General features: G+C 45.8%; 1 long non-coding RNA gene across 1 annotated transcript in view; it reads right to left on the bottom strand.

Moving 5' to 3' along the window:
• Positions 1 to 449: 449 nt before the first annotated feature.
• The window catches only part of LOC137753829 (uncharacterized), a 265,026-nt gene continuing 245,034 nt past the window's right edge, over positions 450 to 20,441 (bottom strand). Inside the window, exons 3-5 of the long non-coding RNA XR_011071595.1 lie at positions 14,351 to 14,430; positions 1,384 to 1,445; positions 450 to 638 (exon numbers count right to left, since the gene is read on the bottom strand). This is a non-coding gene — a long non-coding RNA (uncharacterized lncRNA). The remainder of the gene's footprint in view (positions 639 to 1,383; positions 1,446 to 14,350; positions 14,431 to 20,441) is intronic.

The following is a 20,441-nucleotide window of genomic DNA, read 5'->3' as shown; positions in this document are numbered from 1 at the left end:
GGCACATCTTACCCTCAGGAAGGGGGGTCAGCATAACCACACCAAAGTTTCAAGAAGACAGATACAGAATGTCATCATACAGAAGAATGAGGAGACCTAAAATGTTGCACGGTGGCCTGGCTGGGGAAAGACTGCTCAAACAGAACGATAACTGTCTGAGTGGAACGTGGCAAAGGGGAGAAGAGAGGAACAGACTTGACAACGACTCACCTGCAACATCCAGGCGGAGGGTCACTGGATCTGAGAAACATGAGCAAACTGGTCCATAAACAGCATCGCCAGTAAGTGGCTGGTTTGGTTCACAGGCCACCTGAGCGGCTGTTGTGCAACATCCTTGACACCATCCATCACCCAATGTTCTTATCCAGGCACACCCAGAAAGTGGGTTCCTGGTTATTCAGCACAGAAAGTCGAAGCCCTGGTGGGGCAACATGAGCCTCCTTGTTCCTGGGAAGATCAGTTTCTTCATATAAATTTATAGACTGCAAATTGGTTTGAACATGTCTCTTGAATCTAATTTCCGGGGCAACTCCCCGTGGGCTCGATTTCCTCCCACATTCTGCCGTAAAGTCTTGGTGAAAAGGGAGAAGTCAAAGTCTGAACCACACCGACTTTGCTGTTATACTCCTGATGGGCTCCTAAAAAAAATGAACAAGCAGAAACAACTTTAGTGAAGTAAAATCTATATATCATAATGTTTCCTCATTTTAAGTGTGCAATTCAATGATTTATTTTCTAATTAACTTACATAGGGTGCAACCACGACTACAATTCCATTTTAGAACTCTTCTATCAGCTCAAGAAGATACTTGTGCTCATTTGTAGTTAATCCCCATTTCCACCTCCTAGCCCCAGGCAACCACTGATTGGCTTTCTGTCTCTACAGATTTGCCTTTTCTGGGCATTTCATAAAAAGGGAATGATCTATTATGCAGTCTTCTGTATTTGGCAGCTTTCAACTAGCATAACGTTTTTTCTGATTCGTCCATGCTGTAGCATGTATCAGTACTTCATTCCTTGTTATGACTAAATAATATTCTCTTGGGCGGGCATTCCATATTTTGTTTACCTGTTCTTCTGTTGAAGGACACTTGTGCTGTTTCCACTTTTTGGCAATCATGAATGGTACTGCTATGAGCTTTGGCATAAGCTTTTGTGGAGCAGTTTTTCATCTCTCTTGGGTAGGCACCCGGGAGTGGATTTGCTGGGTCACTTGGTAAGTTTATGTTTTCCCTGGTGGTGTCTTGAGCAGCCAGTGACCCAGCCTCCCCCTTGGCATTGTGCAGGGTAACAATGGGAGTGCCTGAGAACTTACCAACTAGGTGTTCATAGCATTCATTCCCTAGGGAGAATCCCTGTTAGGACTTGTAAAACTCTACCTACCTTTAAATTGAGGGCGGACTCATAGTAGCCATCTGAGGTTGTGATTTCAATGCGATGATTCTCTAAAATACAAAAGACATGAAAGCATCTTGAAGACTTGACATAAGATGATAATGTCATATTGCTGCCATCATTAGTATTATTCGCTTGTCATCTGCAATTTGAAAGCATGGGGTTTTAAGCTCTGTGTGGTAGGATCAGGAAGCAGCTAAGATCTAACGCAAAGAGCCCTTGACTCTGACGTTTGGTCCCATCGCTTCCACTCCCAGTGATGGGAACTTCCTTACAGTGGTTTGCCCTTCCAAGCTTTACTTGCTTCACTTTGAAAAACAGGGCCACCAACCTCATCTCTCAGAGTTTCCACAGGATTAAACAAATTGGCAACACACTCAATCCAGTCCCATGGGGCTGTTGGGTGGTTAAATTACTTGACCCTAACTTTAACCTAGAAAGGTTGTGTATCTCAAAGAAAACCTCAAAGAACTAAAATATGTTGCAGGATGGGCTGCCTAAGATTCTGAGACCAATCCTCCAATACCAGCTGGGTGTCCTACAACTTAATTCTGACCCCATCTACTTGGAAACAGTATCAGTCCTACAAGACTGCCCCCACCCCCTTCAGATGACAATCATAAGCCCAAGTTGTCATCTGTTCTTCTGACTGACCAGCTATCGAGAGGAGGTGCCAATGACCGCCCCCTCCTAGGGTTTGGTTAATATGCTACAGCAGCTCACAGAACTCAGAGAAACATTTACTTACTAGATTACAGGTTTATTATAGAAAGACAGAACTCAGGAACAGGCAAATGGAAGAGATGCATAGGGCAAGGTACGTGGGAAGGGCACTTAGCTTCCATGCCCTCTCCAGCCTGCCTCCCTCCTGGAATCTCCACCTGTTCACCACCCAGAAACTCTCCAAACCCATCCTTTTGTTTTATATAGAAGCTTCATTTTATATAGAAGCTTCATTACACAGGCGTGATTGATTACATCACTGGCCACAGGTGATGGACGTCAATCTCCAGCCCCTTTCCCCTCCCGGGAGATCGGGGGGCAAGAGTGGAAGTTCCAACCCTCCAATCACATGGTTGGCTCCCCCAGCAACCAGCTTTGGTCTGCCAATGATCTCACCCCAGCTTTAGGGGATTTATGGAAGTCACCTCATTAACAAAACCTAGGCGTGGTTGAAAGGGAATTGTTATGAATAACAAGATACCCATTTCACCTTTATGACTCTGCAGCCATTTCAGGAACAAAAGACAAGAGACCACATATTACAACAAAAGATACTCCCACTGTTCTTCCAAGGGTTTGGGGAGCTTTGAACCAGAAACAGAACAAACACCAAAAATATATTTCTTATTATAAATCACAATATCACACTGCCTAATTTTATTCACTTAGTCATTTTATTTCTCTTGGGGATTTATTCGTACAGGATTTTGGTATCTCTCTTTTAAATAGAAATAAACAAAAATAATAGCACAACACATTGATAAGGCCTTTTTGAAATATGCATTTATATCAATTAGATCATTCAGACGATTAAAACCTGTGGCTCTCAAGCCTGGTTGCTCTTTAGAACCACCTGGAGAGTATTCAGTAACACTCAGCGCCTGGGCAGCTGGGAGAGGTTACAGGACTTGCCCAAGTCATCCATCTAAGTTGTGATGCCATTGGGATTTGAACCCAGGTCTCTAGATTCAGTCCAGTACTCCATTTCCTACACCATATTTTCTAGAAGGAAAATTGAACTAGAGTTTAACTAAAATTAACGTAAGTGGATGCAAGTCCTGGAGTGGAGAAAGGAAAATTTGAGTCCTTGGCAAAAATAGACGGACGAGTGGCAATAACACACACACCCAGAACAAGTCCACAGGAGGGCCTCATCTCACCTGGCCCAGCGTAAGCCGAAACCAGGGCCCGGTCTGTTATAAAACTGCTTACTGTGAAGAAGTTCAGAGAGAAGTGGAGATTCTAAAGGGACAGATAAATCTATAAGCAAGACTACTGAGTTGGTAAAACGCCCAGCTCAGCAGTTCAGAGCCAAAAACAGAAAGGCTTCGTGGGCAGGTGGGTACCTTTATTATAGTAATCAGCTCCGGGCCCAAGAAGCAATGAGGTCATCAGGGTTCCTGGGATGCTCTGAGGGAAGTGAGCAAAGGAACATGTAATCAGGTGACACCCGGGGGGGGGCGGTGGCGCTACCAACTTAGGGCCTCTCTGCACCCAAGGCCCAAGTAAGTCTCAGCCAACTCGGGGATCATCGTGGATTGATGGTGGAGATGCTGAACTGAAAGGAATACACTTGAAGAATGAGAAAACTCACAAGAACAGAATGGGAGTTCAAGATCATCAAGACAAGCCCCGTGTTTTACAGGTTAAAGAAAATGAAGACCAGAGAGGGGCAGTGACTTGCATCAAGGCCACAGAGCTAAGTGGATGGCAGGTCCAAGCCTCCCTGCCTGGTGGTTCTTCTGCCATTAAAAACCAAACATGAAAACATGGGCAAAACACAGACAAGCCCCAGTGATCATCAGGGAGAAGAGATTTGGGGGGCACCCCTGTATGCACTGTCACTCTCTTCTGCCCCTCCACTCCCTCCTCCAGCCCCCTCCACTCTGCCTAAGGAGGGAGCTGCCACTTTGGTTTCCACTCTGTGTTACAGGGATCAAGAGAACACTATCGAAAGCTGGTTTTGACTCTGCCTTTGCTGTGTGTCTTGGCGTTAGTCACTTCATCGCTCTGGGCCTTGGGTTCTCCTTAAGTAAACTGGTGTGTGTGAAAAGACAGTTCTAATGATACCCATTATGCCTGGTCTACTCTCTAAACCAGATTGGCAAACTACAACTGATTCTGGCCCACCATCTGTTTTTGTAAATAAAGTTTTATTGGACCACAACCACATCCAATCATTAATGCATTCTCTATGGATGCTTTTGTGCCATAATGGCAGAGTTGAGTAGATGCAACAGAGACCACTGCATGGCCCGCCATGCTGAAAATATTAACTAGCTGGTCCTCTACAAAAAAAATGTGCTGATCCCTAAAAAACAAACACTCTGCCTACTGCCTGTGACATACCCACATACATATATACACACACACCTACCATATATTTATATATTGTCCAGATAATTTTTCTGCTTATGCGTTTGCTTTTAGAAGGAAAATATTTCAAGCATATAGCTAAATATGAGAACAAATGCAATAGATGATCATCATACACTCCGAGTTTTTTTTCTATTTTTTTAAAATTTATTTATTATTTATTTTTGGCTGTGTTGGGTCTACTGCTGCGCGCGTGGGCTTTCTCTAGTTGCAGCAAGCAGGGGCTACTCTTCGTTGCAGTGCATGGGCTTCTCACTGCGGTGGCTTCTCTTGTTGCGGAGCACAGGCTCTAGGCGCGTGGGCTTCAGTAGTTGTGGTACGTGGGCTCTAGAGCGCAGGCTTAGTAGTTGTGGCGCACAGGCTTAGCTGCTCCGCGGCACGTGGGATCTTCCCGGACCAGGGATCAAACCCATGTCCCCTGTATTGGCAGGCGGATTCTTAACCACTGCGCCACCAGGGAAGTCCCCACCCCTAGTTTTAACTGATGTTAATATTCAGTTAGATTTTTATGTTTTCAAAATACTGTATTATAGTAATCTATACTTACAAGTAATCTTGAGTTCTTTTAGAAGAAGGAAGAAAAGACATACTCACATGTACCTAGAGCTAAATAACCTCAAGAGTTTAGCACTGTTGTAACATGATTACTGTCATTCTATTTTTGGTTTTTCAGATGGGTAAAAGGGTCTCCCTTATGAGATCCATGGTTTAAATTACAAGACACACATTTTACCAGAGATTAAGGAATGAGTTTTTTGAGTTTTTTCAATCAAACAAATAGTTTAATATTAAAGTAAAATGGTGTCTGGCAACTGATGCACTTTGCTGTACAGCAGAAACTAATACAACATTGCAAAGCAACTACACCCCAGTAAAGTCAAATGGTAATTTTAGTTAGGACATTTAACCATAGCTATCTTAACTAGCAGTTCTTGATGTACTGCTTAAATGCTAATATAAATAGGGCAAGATTTAAAGAAAATAAAGCTTGAGATTGAATTGAACGCCCTTTTCTATCCATGCTTATCCTTAATCCACTTGATGAAATCTTAGTCATAGGAATCAGTCTTAAGAGGAATGTCCTTTCATAATCACTATTTCTTTTGTTAGAAAAAGCAAAACCTTTGAGACTTCTCTGGACGCCAAGGTTTACACAACTTCATTTGAAGTCAAAGTCCCTATAGCCATTTGGTTCCCTAGTGACCTGGTCCCAGCTCACATATAACCAAGCATAGACATTTGTTTCATCTTCTTTAGACATGACAGAGATGGAAAGGGAAGTTTCTGCCTCTCTCACCTGACTTCATCAGCATCATTGTTTGCCTTCCATAACCTCGTAACATTTCTTCACTGTATTCGTTATTTGTCCTTTTGAGTCGTGTGTGTGTGTGTGTGTGTGTGTGTGTGCGTGCACGCGCATGCACACATGAGTAGTACCTGCATTCTAATCCTCTTTCAATCCCTCCAATCAATAACAGGGCTCTATATGAAAGAATATAAACTAGCATTGAGGTCTCACCTTTGAAAAATCGCCCTGACCGATATCCCTCTGATACAGAGCTTAAAGATGTACCAAGGGGGAAAGTGGGGGAGGGAGAAATTAGGAGATTGGGATTGACGTATACACACTACTATATATAAAATAGGTAACTAATAAGGACCTAGTGTATAGCACAGGGAACTCTACTCAATACTCTGTAATGGCCTATATGGGAAAAGAATCTAAAAAAGAGTGGATATATGTATATGTATAACTGATTCACTTTGTTGTACAGAAGAAACTAACACAACACTGTAAATCAACTATACTCTAATAAAAATTAATTTTAAAAATATACAGTGAAAGTCAAATGAGCACTTCATATAATTAAGCCTGCTATAGAAATACATATTTCTTCAATTCTTCAAATCTGTAGACCAGAATAACATGAAATAAATTTAACATCTTTCACATGCAGAACCACCAACCAAAAAAAAAAGATGTTTCTGATAAAGCCAGACATTTTTTCCTTAAATTTTAGCCCAGAAAGTCTGCTAGATTAGCACAGAGTTAGTTATACAGTCGTTAAAATAAGCTCTTGAGACAGAATATATGTTAGTTTTACGACAGCTAGCTCAGTTTGTGCTAATGACGCCACAAGGCAAGGGGGGGCCGGGCATGGTCAAAATCTAATGTTTCTGCCCATCTTCCCAATTCCACTCTGCGGCATGCTTGTCTCACGGGTGTTCGTCCTCTCTCCAGATCAAAGGGCACAGTATTTTTAAGCTTTGGGATTTAATGTCTCTGCTTCAACCTTCAGAACAGCTCTCCCTAAACCCAATGACAGAGCTCCAACCACTCTGAAGCCATCCCAACCTCCCAAGCTGGGAGCCAAGAGTGTGCTTGACACAGAACCCAAGGGGACTTGGGAATGGTTAATAATGGAAGATTCTTAAATGTATCATACGTATCTATTACTAGGAAGATTAATAATGATAAGAATGCCCTTTCTCAGTGCAAGACTTTTCTCTCTTGATACTTAACCTACCCCCGTGGATGAGGTTAAGCTATGCCCCTTAATGAGGAACTATTAAGACACCTATAATTAAAATGACTTTTCTCCAGAGTGCTCAAGGAAAATTACATTTTTTTCCTCTTAACAATTATAAAAACAAAATAAGTACAGCAAATTTGAAAAAGGTAATGTCCCTCCCAATTCTAACCCCTCAAGAAGGCATAAAGGGATGGCTTCAATGCAGAACTGTCATACTTGGGAGGCACAAGGACACCTGGAAAATTTACTCAAAATGCAGGTCCCCAGGCCCAATTCACAATAAACTCCGCTACTTGAGATTTGGGGTCAGGCTCAGGATCGTACTTTTTAATAAAACCCCAGGCAGTTTGGATACTGGTAGTCAGGAGACTACGCTTTGAGAAACATTGCCGCGTGTTCAATACTAGTCTTTTTTTTCTTATATAATATATATCTCCCAATCTTCCAATTCTATGTTCTAGCTTCGTGTTATCCAGCACATATTTATTTACACTACATTTGTTTTTCAGCCTGGTGAAATTTAAGAGATGAGAATTTAAATCCCCAAGCCTCTCTTAAACAAATTTATTCAGATACATTCTTATTAATGGGCCAGAGGGCAAGGGCATATTTACAGTTTCCACTGTGTATTGCCATATTGCTTTCTCCTAGTGTGGAGAAATTTATATTTAAACTGGCAGATTAAGAGGACCCAATATTCACCATAATGTCACCAGCAATGTGTATTTGAATTTATTTTTACTTTGTTCTGCTAATTTAGTCAGTGTAAAATGGTATCTCAAGGTGGATTTAATTTGCACTTCTTGCATTTCTGGTGAAGATTAATATGTTTCCCTGTGTTTCTTTGCTATTTATAAGTTTCCCAGAGTTACAGTTAAACTTTCGAGTCTCTCGTCACATTCAGGGCATGGCTTTTTGCTTCTTTCTTTGTTGTCAAGGCAACTGAAACTTAACAGAGACCGAAAAGCCAGTGATGGAGCGGGGACTATGGCTTGATTCAGCATCCCAGGACATGCTCTTGGCCAAACTACCTTCTGTCCTGAGGGTCTTAAGGCAAAAACTTCTAGATGGGAGGAAGACAGGGAGAAAGAAGGTATTCCAAGTCAGGTTTCTGGGGAAGAGACTCTGAGACCGAGATCTGCATACAGGAGATTCCTGGGGGAATTTTCTCAAGATTAAGACCTGGAGGAGGTGACAGAAGCTGGAGCTGGCCGAGGGAGGGGTCTAGCAGTTGCCATGTCAGCAATGGCCCTGGGGAGCACTAGTGCCGAGATGACACTTTATTGTTGTCCTGCTTTAAGGCAAGGGCTCCAGGACTTTCTTCCCGCACACGGACCGGTCGTCTGATGCAGGCTGCCCCAGGGAAGGCATTCTGAGCTTGGGTGAGGCGACTCTCTTCAGCAGAAGGCAAATCCCAGAGAGGCACTCGGCTGTGAACTGTCAGCCACCAACACTACCAGCAGCTGCGGGGGATGTGAGCTGAGTCCTGAAGAGGGAATCCGGGTGACGTGTCACAGTATCCCCTGCCTAAGGACTCTGACGTTGGTTGAAACACTATAGTTTCCTTTAACACGTGCTATCATTTTAGTTATCTACTGATGTACAACCATCTCAAAACTTAGCCGGAAACAAACAAAACATTTCCATTTTGCTCATGATTCTGCAGAATGGGCTGGGCTCAGCTGGGCAGTTCTTCTGCCGGTCCTGCTGATGACCACTCATTGGCTGTATTCTGCTGCTGAGGAAGCTGTGGTGGGTCTCTCTCCAGGGAGTCTGAGGGCTTCTTCTTCTCACTGTGGTCTCATCAATCCCAGGTAGCCTCTTTACATGGTCTTTCCAGCAAGGTAACCGGTTTTCTTGCATGGAGACTTAGGGCCAGTTCCCAGTCTAAGCCTTTAGAGGAGGGTTTCTCAACCTTGGCACTACTGACAATTGAGGTTGGATCATTCTTTTCTGGGGAGGGGGCGGCAGACACCTGTCCTGCGCATTGCAAAATGTTTGGCATCATCCCTGGTCTCCACTCACCAGATGCCAGTAGCACTCTTCCAGTTGGGACAATAAAAAAAGTCTCTAGACAATGCCAAATGTCCCTTGGGGAGTAAAATTGGCTCCCGTTGACAATCACAATTTTAGAAAAACTAACAACTTACACTTTAGTATTCTTGGAAGTTCTACCACATTCTATTGGTTAAAACAAGCCATAAACACAGCCTAGATTCAAAGCACATGGATACCAGGAGACCTGGCTCATTGGGGGCCAACAATGTAACAGACCGCCATGATTCTGTGAGGCTCACATTAGTATTTCCACATCATAATGTGACACTAAGGCTCATTCTTTCAGATCCACACGGTTAGAAAGTCATAGCACCGAGATCCAAGCCCAGGTCTGCCTGACACCAAAGTGCATACCCTCTCCACCACCTCGAATTGCCTACAGCAGGTTTCAAAAGGTTACTCTTAGAAATGAACTACCCTCAATCTTCTAAAAAAAACATGTTAGAGGAAAGAGCAAGGTTTTACTTGGGTTTACTTACAATTAATGAAGAAAACATTAATCACTTGAAGTGCTATTTTGGAGCTCATGAAACTGAAATGAAGCGCAATATGAGATGTTCATTTATTTCTAAGGGGTTTATTTTGTTAACATTCAATCATTCAATCCTCTTTGCCTTATTTATAGTCTAAGTATGCTTTTTTAATAAGTAAAATTTTATTTGGAGTGATACAAGTAACAGCCTTCTTCTCTTGAAGATGCAGGGGGTAGAGGTTGTGGGCAAAGCCAAGACGTCCCACTGGACACCCCCCTCCACCCAGGGCAGAGTTTCTTCAAGGGTGGTCTACACTGGTGTTCCCCGCTTAGAACTGTAGCCTCTTACAAGACCCCAACTCTTGCCAGGGTACGAAATGCCTAGACTTAAAGCTTAGCTCCACCACTCACTGGCTACATGGCTTTTGATGAGCCATTCAAACGTCCAGAGCCTCAGTTTCCTTGTCTATAAATTGGGTGAAACCCTAGCCTGGAAGACTTGTGTTGAGAAAATGAAATGATACATGGACATGCGATCCCTTTTCACCATCCCTTCCTGAGAAAAAAGGGAACTGCAGTGGATGCAATAGACACAACTGAGAGGAGGTCTTTTTGACTTGAGAGCAGATTAACCCAAGTCTCTTCTTTATCAGATGGGAAGCCCAGTGTAGAAGAGGAGGCTATCAGTGGATTAGGGCACATTCTATGGTCATTCTAGGATTTGTGGATCCTGTGCCATCTCCCCTCCCACCCACGAAGGGAGCAGACACATAAAAGGCAAAAATAAAGCATGAATACCGTTCCTCCTCTATACCTCTCCCACCTTACCAGACAGGACATGGAAACTGAAGGGAAAGGAAAGAACAGAATGAAGACCATTCATCATTAGATACAGTAACCACTACCTTCCAAGTATTTCTCGAAACATATTCTATGAGTTCTTCTCCAAATTGCATACATTACATTTATTATGGAGAAAACTCTCTTATCTGGAATGCTCAGGACCCTAATGTTCTAGTGCGCTGAATGTTCTATGTAACAGGAAGGCACCAGATCTCTCATGCATGGAATTCTAGTCTTCAACGTTGGGACATGGCAACAGGTTTTTTGATCAAAGTTTTAATCAAATATAATTTAATATTTATCCAAGGGCTTCTAAGGTGCAGTAGTATTTTGTATTGCCTCTAGAAAATAATAAGAAACATCCACTGTCTTAAGACTTGAGGGTAAACATGTGGATTATTGGAGGTTTCTCATTTATACTTCCTTCATAGTTAAACCAATCTGGGTCGAATCCTAGCTCTAGACTTACTAGCTGGCTGTACTTGGGCAGGATAATCTCTACAAGCCTTAGTTTTCAATCTGTAAACTTGTAAACTTTCAATGTGTAAATATAATGGTAATTGCCTTAGGGAAACAATATGATAATTACTGTAAAGTCCTTAGCACAAAGCCTCACTCATAGTAAGTACTTAGTCAAGTCAATCTTACTTTGACTGTTCTCTTTTTTGGATTCTATTTCAGCTGCATGAAAAATAAACATGCAGAGAAAGAACCAGGAAGCACTATGGAACACCTAACTGTCCTCACGGAGAAGACGCTGACAAAGCAAGTGATGGAGGTTTAGGGTATGGGAAGGTGACTTGCACATCTGCAGGGCACACCCCATCTTGTCTAATCGTCATGGCCATCCTGTGGTTGGGAATGAAGGCTGATTAGAGAGGAAAACTCAGGATGCCAATCTAACTGAGGTGTAAAATTTCCCAAGCCCGTGCCAGGGAAACCTGCTGTTTGGATGAAAGAGTCCTGTAGTTGGACAGTCACCGGTGTGTCTCCAGTGCTGTGGTTAAAGTGCTCACAGCCCAGCCCCAGAGGGCCTGCCTGCAGTGAGTCAGGGAAGGACATTATGAAACTCCTGCCCGTGCCTCCTTATGTGGTCCCAGAGATACACGCAGGCTTTCCTCTGCCATCAGTCACCCTTGGGCATCTAAAAGGCACAGCTGCCTTAGTCTAAGAGATGTTGCCTCAGCTACTGAGCCTAATCACTCATTCAATTTTTACTTGGATAATTATGTCCAAATGATAGCTAAAGGCCCCCTTTTATTTGCTGGCCGATTGTCTTAATAATGTGCCTCAATTTCAGTTAGGACAATTGATGACGGATCTCGGCTCAGACAGATGGACTCTCCATGAGGACCCCTTGCCTGTGTCTTGCCTCCTGAAGGGTTTTTCCACGATGACTGGCTCACACAAGACGGGCTCAGCTGTCCAGTGGGCACCCAGGAAGCAAAAAGTTGTCCTGAAGTGTGAACAGAAAAGCTCAACGGACTTCAACGATGCAAGAAACGCTCTGGCGAGAGGAGGAACTAGGTATGCGCTAGGCAGCACCGGGGGCAGCCCCCTGCAGCCCAGAGAAGCTGCAAAGGAAAGGTTAGCAGGACATGAGGTTTCTCAAGAGCCAGAGAGCTTTTCTTCTGGAAGCCCTGCTCAGCGGTGGCGGCTGTGTTTGCACTGGATCTACGTGGGATGCTTCCTGTTGGCTGCACTTGCCCAGGGACAGGGCTGGCGTGGGTGTTGAGGGTAATACTGCTCCCCCAGCACTGCGGGAGAGGAGCTGGAAAGACCAGAGAAAACCAGCCTGTGTCCTGCTGCAGGAAACACCTCTTTTTACAGTCAAGCCAGAGAGTAAAAGAGCAGGGAGAAATGGGGGTTTCAATCTGCTGGGTTCGTCTGCAGCCCCCCACCTTGAAGGTGAGGCAGTGGTGGATGGATGGGGCGTGGACTTGGAATCCAGAGGTTCCATTTTGCCTCTACCTATTAGCTGTGTGAGGTTGGGTCTCTGTCCCATCACACTGAAACGGGGACGAGACTACTAACCTTGTAGGGTGGTTGTGAGGTTAAATGGAAGGACACATATAAAAGATATGGTACCTAATGGTACTCCCAAAATGATTATTGCCTGTTCTCACTAACTTCCTTCCTTTGTTTCCAAAGCTTCACCAACTGTGGGTAATTTCATACTAAAATCCAATCTCCCTGCCTCCCTAAGAGAACCCTGGTTTTGTTCGAGGGCAGCCTCGAGCCTAAGAGAAGGACTGAATCTAGTAGCCTGCCTTGTAGGTAGAGGGGGCCAGTGACACATAGTTACTGAGAAGGGCTTCAGAGAAAGCCCCCTTTGACCCTCACCCAACCTGTTCTTCCATCCAGGAACCACGGCCTGAGCTCAGGCAGAGCTGGGACAAGCCTCGTGCCCAAGAGAGGTTTTATGACTGAACAACAAGAAAAACAAAAAAATAACAGAGACAGCTAACATTTATGAGCGCTTGCACCGTGCCAGTCAACGTGCTAAGCCCTTTTCTTGTTTCATTTAATTTAATCTTCAAAAAGACCCCATGAAATATTTTTCTACTGCTAACTTCTATTTACAAATCAGGAACCTAAAGTATAGGAATACATGAGTATATGTAAACGCAACTGAATGAATGAATGAATGAATGAGTGAACATACATACGAATGACAGCATCTTTTGGAATTCAGGAAGGAGAATTAGAGGTGGAGGGTAGGTGGAGGTTCCTATCACCGTGGTAATTTCCTAAATTACCACAAATTTGGTAGCTTCAAACAACACAAATTTATCATCTTACAGTCCTATAGATTAGAAGTCTGACACAGGTCTCTCTGGGCTAAAGTCAATATGTTGGCAGGGCTGTGCTCCTTTCTGGAGGCTCTAGAGGAAAGACTGTTTCCCTGCCTTCTCCAGCTTCTAGAGGCTGCCCACATTCCTTGGCTCAAGGCCCCTTCCTCCATCTCCAAAGCCAGCAGTGTTGGGCTAATTTCTTCTCGTGCTGCTACACTGCCATCTCTGTTCTGCCTTCCACTTTTAAGAACCCTTATGATTAAGTTGGGTCCACCTAGATAATCCAAGATAATCTCCCTATTTTAAGGGCGGCTGACTGGCAACACTAATCCCATGTGCAACTTTAATTCCCCTCGCCATGTGAGGTAACATATTTACAGTTTCCAGGGATTAGGACCTCTTTGGGGACCATTACTCTGCCTACCACAGTAGGTTGTACGGAAGTTTTCCTCATTGTTTACGGGAATATCTTTGTCATAGGAGCAGCTGCAGCATGTACGTAACTCTGTGGTGGGATGGCGTATCTCAGTTTAAGGATGACAGGAAGATGAGACCTACTTGGTTGATTTTCCTGGCACGGTCATGGGGTGCAGTTGTGGTCACAGAGTCTCACACTGTCACCTGCGGATGCAGACTCCAGTCAGTTCTCTGGGGGAAAGATAAGGGTAACACTGGCCAGTCACACCCAATGACCATCTGTGGATCATGGGGCTTTCCTCATCTTATATCCGGTGGCCACTGGGCATGTGGAATTGATTCTCAGGAAATTAAGGAGAAGAAAGGGAGGGGAGTTGCACAATCTCTTCACATTTATTTTCATGCTCTTGTCTTTAATCAGCCATGAGATTCACTAGGACAGTGATGCCCTGAGAGGCAGGTCGCCTAGGCCAGGTGACCCAGCTACTAGCTGACAAAGTAGAAACTGGGATCTGAGGTCTTCTACCCAGCCTATCCCTGAGCAAGTCTGACTGTTCCCCCACCAGTCCCATGGCCAGACCACTCTCAGGGCCTTTGATCCAATGCCTTTCATGCCCAAACGACCTCTTCCTGCCCTTATGTGCTTATATCTCTCCCTCTATCAAGACTATGCGGCCTCCAGGAAGCAGCCTCCCACCATACCACCCAAGCAGCCCATTCTGGCTTCTTGTCCTTACTTTGTGCAGGTCAGCCATTCCATGGCAACTGGTATCTCTGGTACGTCCATGGTGGGTCTCTCTCACTTGACCTTGGACCCCTGAAAGACAGTTACATTTTAATTGTTTTTAGTTCACCATCACTCCCACCTCCGCACCCGCCATGATACCTTTCCCACCATTGACTGTCTCTAAATGTTTGTTGCTTAAAAGATAATTGGACTTCCCTGCTGGTGCAGTGGTTAAGAATCTGCCTGCCAATACAGGGGACATGGGTTCAAGCCCTGGTCCGGGAAGATCCCACATGCCGCGGAGCAAGGAAGCCCATGCGCCACAACTACTGAGCCTGCGCTCTAGAGCCCATGAGCCACAACTACTGAGCCCACACACCTAGAGCCTGTGCTCCGCAGCAAGAGAAGTCACCGCAACGAGAAGCCCACGCACCGCAATGAAGAGTAGCCCCCACTCGCCGCAACTGAGAAAGCCCGCGCACGGCAACAAAGACCCAATGCAGCCAAAAATAAATTAATTAATTAAAAGAAAAAAAGACAATTGGATGCTTTGAGTTGACCCAAGTCAACAGATATTTTCCTTTTAATATTTCACCTCAGCATAGCAGCCTCAGAGCAAATCAGTTACCTTTTCTCCAATACTTCAATGAGTTTTTAAAAAATCCTCCACACTGTCTTGGAAACTACTGTGTCCCTTCTCAAGTCCCTGTCAGGAATGCTTTGTAAGAAATGCCTCTCTACTCCTCAATCAAAAAGCAAAAGCCAAATTAGTTGGTCCTTGAGCCATCACTGACTGGTGTTTCTGCAAAGTGATCTACTCAAGGTGACAACAAAGCAAAGCTCATTGGTGAGGCTGAGAGAGGGATGCCCCCCTCACCCCCAGGCTCTGTCCACCGAAACCAAGGAGCAGATGGAGGTTGTATGCCTAGCTGGGCACCGCTAAACACTGTTGTTTGAACAGAAACACTCCTAGGTCAAATCTCAGAGATAAATAGGTAATTACAATTAATCCTTCCTAATTGCCATCCTTCTGCCCAGCGCATGGAAAGAACACCTCACTCATTCTTTCAGGGTGCTGAGAGGTGGGCAAGGCCTTCCATGCTGCCTGTGGAGCTCTCTGAATGAAAGGCCTGTGTCCCTATCCTGTGGATGAGGAGACTGAGAATAAACAAGGCACATGTTTCCAGAGTCGCTGGGGGTGGTGGGAACATCTGTGTGCAGCTGCATTTCTCCATTTCCGCGAGAACTAGAGAAAGAGGAAAAGATGGACTGGTGAGCACAAAACGAATCTGAAAGACGTTGTCCATCCCTGCCTGAACCTGAATGTGGGAGGCTGCACTTCGCACCTACTGTATACCAGGAACCGAGCTGGACATTTCCACATTATTTCATTTCATCTCCACAACAACCCTCTATATTATAAATTCCATTTTATAGCTGATAAATCTCAGACTCAGGGAAATGAAGTGATTTGCCCAAAGCCCCCCAGGTAGCAGGAGACAAGACCAAAATTTGAATAGTTTCTTCATTCATTTTTTTTTTTTTTTAAATAAATTTATTTATTTATTTATTTATTTTTGGTTGTGTTGGGTCTTCATTTCTGTGCGAGGGCTTTCTCTAGTTGTGGCGAGCGGGGGCCGCTCTTCATCACGGTGCGCGGGCCTCTCACTATCGCGGCCTCTCTTGTTGCGGAGCACAGGCTCCAGACGCGCAGGCTCAGTAGTTGTGGCTCACGGGCCCAGTTGCTCCGTGGCATGTGGGATCTTCCCAGACCAGGGCCCGAACCCGTGTGCCCTGCATTGGCAGGCGGATTCTCAACCACTGCACCACCAGGGAAGCCCTCTTCATTCATTTTGATTCACTCTTCAACAGGTATTTTTTGTAGAGCTACAAGTATTTAACATAGAGTAATGGGCACTGTGTCCATAGACAAACCAGGCCATTGGGAGAGGCCAAAGTCCCTGTAGGGCTGGGCTTTACTGAGACTGGCCTGTATGTCCTAACCAGACGGGACATGCTGAGTAGCCGGGGCCGGGTCCAAGGAGGAACCCAACCCTGGAAAAATCTGTCTCTTCTGCCATTTTCCTCTTTCCCAAGGCAAAGAATTCACTAAATACAATTTCACAACAAGAGCTTCCATTTCTCCCAAGCCTGGGAGAAATGTCCCAGCACAGCACACTAGTTCACGGCCATTTCAAAAGCAGCAGAACAGAACAGAGGAGGGATGGCTGGAGCTCAGTCAGCCAAGTTGAATACACTGTGCTCTGGACTTCCAAGTGCAATTCCCAGGTTCAAGCGCTAACTCTGATACCTCCTGGCTTGGCACAGGTCATGTCATCTCCTGGAGTCTTCGTCCCCCATCAAGTTAAATACTCCTTCTTGCAGTATGTGTAAGAGTACTTCTTGCAGTACTCTTTCCACTTATGGTGGAAATCAAAGGAGGTAACATCCAGCACATAGGAAGTGATTTCAACAAACATGAGAGAAAAGATCCACCAAGGCTGGCGGGCAATGTAGGAAGGTTTCAGACGGAGCCAAAACAAAGCCATGTTCCCTGGATGGAAGAGAGGAAGCCCTGTGAAGGCAGGGGCTACATCTGTGTCACAGTGCCTAGGACAGAGTCTGGCAAATAATAGGCCTTTTAATAAACACTTATGAATTTAGCAATGAATGAAAATTGGTCAGTGTCATGGGGGGTACAAGAAGAGGTCAATGGCGGACAACATGCTGAGCAAAACCTGAATCCTGGGGGCCAGGGTCTCGTGTCAACACATGACTGGAGAATGAGAGAAAGGTCATCATCCGTCCAGACCCAGTTCCTGGAGGAAGGCAAAGCCTTGATCTCAAACAGGAAGAAAGTGCCTGATTTCTAGCCATGGGGCACTTGATTTGGCAAGACTGGCTGCCGGGATGAGTCTAGGGGCCCCCTGGAGTTCACAGCTGTCCCAGCCAAGCCCGTTAGAACTAGGACCATTTCAGACATGCCCCATGTTTGGAACCCTTTCTCTAGAACTTCTGGATCAATTTGGCAGAAAGACAATGTCACCAAAGCCAATCCTGGGTCCAAAAATACAACCAAAAGTGTTACACAAAGAAACATGGTGGACCTGGATTCCCGATGGCTGGGACTGAGGCCACGGGCCTGCTTCTTGCCTCGACCAGGCCTGTGTGGCCTCAGAACTCGGCAGGCAGGGCTGAAGGAGGTCAGCCTGTCCCCTCCCTGCCTTGCACTCAGGCCAGGGCTCTGTGACCCATCTCCATCACCACCCACCTCTGCCTGAGCTCCCATCAGCTTCTGAAATATTGTCACGATCCTGCAGGAGCTGTGGCAGGCTACAATTAATTAACTAATCAGTTTTACTCTATCAGCAAGTGCAGACCAGGAATGTGAAATAAACAAATTAAAGGCTGTGGTTCACTAAAGCTCAGCCCAATGAAATAATAATGAGGCAAAGTTAACTGCTCTGAACAGAAGGAAGAAGGATGTTATAACGGAATACACCAGGGCAGTCACATCCTAGAAAAAGGCGGAGAAGATTCTGCCAGGGGGACCCTCTCACCCCACGCTCCACTCGGGGAAAGTGGTGGGGACCCACAAGGACAGCAGAGAGAGCAGAGCTCCACAGCCAGACGGAACTGGACTTGAAGTCCAGCTTGACTGCTTATCAGCAAAAATCCACCCCAGCTTGACTGCTTATCAGGAAGTCCCTTAACTGCTTTGAGCCTCAGTTTCCTAACTTATCAAAAGGAGGAGGAAGGGAGCAGCAGTTATCTCCCGCCGGCCCGCCTGCATCAGCACTCACGTGCGTGAGCCTGGCGGCTCAGGCAGACCGGGGCACGGAGGGGCCGACACCCCGGGAGCAGCTCTCCACCTGTGATTAGTACGAGCTGGTGGGTCCCCACTCTAGCTCCTCACCTTTAGGTGGAACGACTCCCAAGTCTCCCAGAGGCCCCCCTGGGGCTGTGCCCCAACGCCCAGAGCCTGCTGGCTCACACACACTGTACTGTCTTCCTTCCTGCCCTCTCTCCCCTCCCCAGACCCCCGCCGGTGCTTCCCTGATCACCTGCCAAACCAACCACTTGCAATCAAAATCTGCTTCTGGGAGAATCCAGCTTGAGACACATTCCTTAGACAGATTTGGGGAGCTATTTTCCAATGTTCTGCCCCTTCCTCTCTCAGTTACTTTGTAATTCCAATTCATAGTGGCCACAGGGGTTTAAACTTCTCTGAGGATAATGGGCCCGTTTGTCCCACTGGTAGCACAGCTTGGGGGAACTTGCCTTTATGGCCATTCATTTGTTCCGCAAACATATACCTAGAGCCGCCATGGGCCAAGGCCTGGTCTAGGGCCTGGGGGTCCAGCTGTGAGCAGCGCCGACAGACATCACTTGCACGGTTAAGAGGCACAAACATCCAACCAGCTGTGACTCCGACGCAGGGAGAAGGCACTATCACAGCACAGGACCAGACGGAGGCCTTCCGCTTCTGGGCCCGGCATGTTCACTGCCTGCCTGTGGGACGGGAAGCCAGGCACACCCGCCATGACCTTCGGCCTCCTCGGCTGCAAAGTGAAGACGTTGAGACCCTGGCTGAAAATGAGCCAAGAGCTCTGGAATCTTTCAGAAACTGTCTCGACCGTTCTCTCAGAGACAGAAACTGTCTCTCTGTGGTTACTCATCCAGGAATTGATATCTGGGCAATTTTCCAGCATCGCTGTTGGATGATAATGTTCTTTCCCAAGATTTTATCTAGACAGATCAGCTTGTGGGGCTGTCAACAAAGGTCTGTACTTTCCCTCTGCCAGGGTCTCCTGTTTGGAAGCTGAGTGTGGCCCTCGGGGAGGCCCCTCACTCGCGCCTGGGGCAGCAGCAACTCAGTTCTCCCCTAATGAAATCATCAGGAAGGCAACTGGTGGGGACTTTCTGAGCTCCCATGCATGGAAGCCTCCAGCCCTGGGTTCTAGCACGAACCTCAGACAGTGTATCTGAAAAGCCAGTAAGAAAAGGCCCCAGAGAATGTTCTAGAACTTAGAGAAGAGGGATCCAGAGGGAGAGAGCTACACCATGGGACAGTCACAGAGGTGGTCCCACATTCTCCCCAGCCCTGGGTGTCTTCGAGAGGTGGCAGGGAGGGTCCCAGCCATGCTCAAACCAAAGAGATGGTAATTATCTCAGGGCAGTGCTTCCAATTAGGGCCCTTCTAAAGGTGATGGGTTTTCCCTGCCAGTTACAGGTAAGAACCTAAGTGACAAATGGTGATGGGGAGCTCCGTTATAACTGCACACAGATCCCTCTGGCAAAGAATATTAATACGTTCCTCTCCTGCCCTCCCAACCACACACACACACACACGTTTACCCTGCTCTGCACTGTGCTAACACCCCTTCTACCTTTGCAGCTATTTTAGAACATCAGAGCACTCTGTAACGTCACAGGATGTTTGTGGGATGGTCTTCATAACACCCACCAGGATCTCCTGGATTCCTCCTCCCCTCATGCACACCTTTCCAGCTGGAACCGGGAGACTGTGCTCAGCTCTCCCCGTATATGACTAGTAATAATAATAACAACCATCACTATTTATTCATAGATTACCTTGTGTCAGGCCCTGTGCTAAGCATTTTATGTGCATTAATTCAGGGGTTACCAAGTGGCCTGAATCTACACACACACACCCACCTCCACTGCCTGTCTATGTAAATAATATTTTATTGCAACAGCCACACCAGTTTGTTTATGCATCATCTATGGCTGCTTTAGTGCTACAACGGCAGAGTGACTGAGACTGAAACCGTATGGCCCACGAAGCCTAAAATATGTCCTATCTAGCCCTTTATGGAAAAATTTTGCTGACCCATGCATTAACTCATCTTACTCTTTTCCAAAGCCCTGGGGATCATTGTAAAAGTCCTTTCTATTAAAAGAAACAGGGATTCAGAGAGGTTAAGTACTTTGCCCAAGGACACACAGCTTATAAGTGACAGAAGTAGGGTTTGAAACCCAGAAGTTCAGGGTGCAAGTCCTGGCCTCCAATGATCCACCCACAACTTCTTGTGAAAGTGAATCAGAAATGACCAAGGAACCCCTGGCCAACAGGAGGG

Source organism: Eschrichtius robustus, chromosome 19, assembly GCF_028021215.1.
Source record: "Eschrichtius robustus isolate mEscRob2 chromosome 19, mEscRob2.pri, whole genome shotgun sequence".
NCBI lineage: Eukaryota > Metazoa > Chordata > Mammalia > Artiodactyla > Eschrichtiidae > Eschrichtius > Eschrichtius robustus.
The sequence above is the reverse complement of the archived record's forward strand: the minus strand, read 5'-3'. Positions and strand labels throughout refer to the sequence as shown.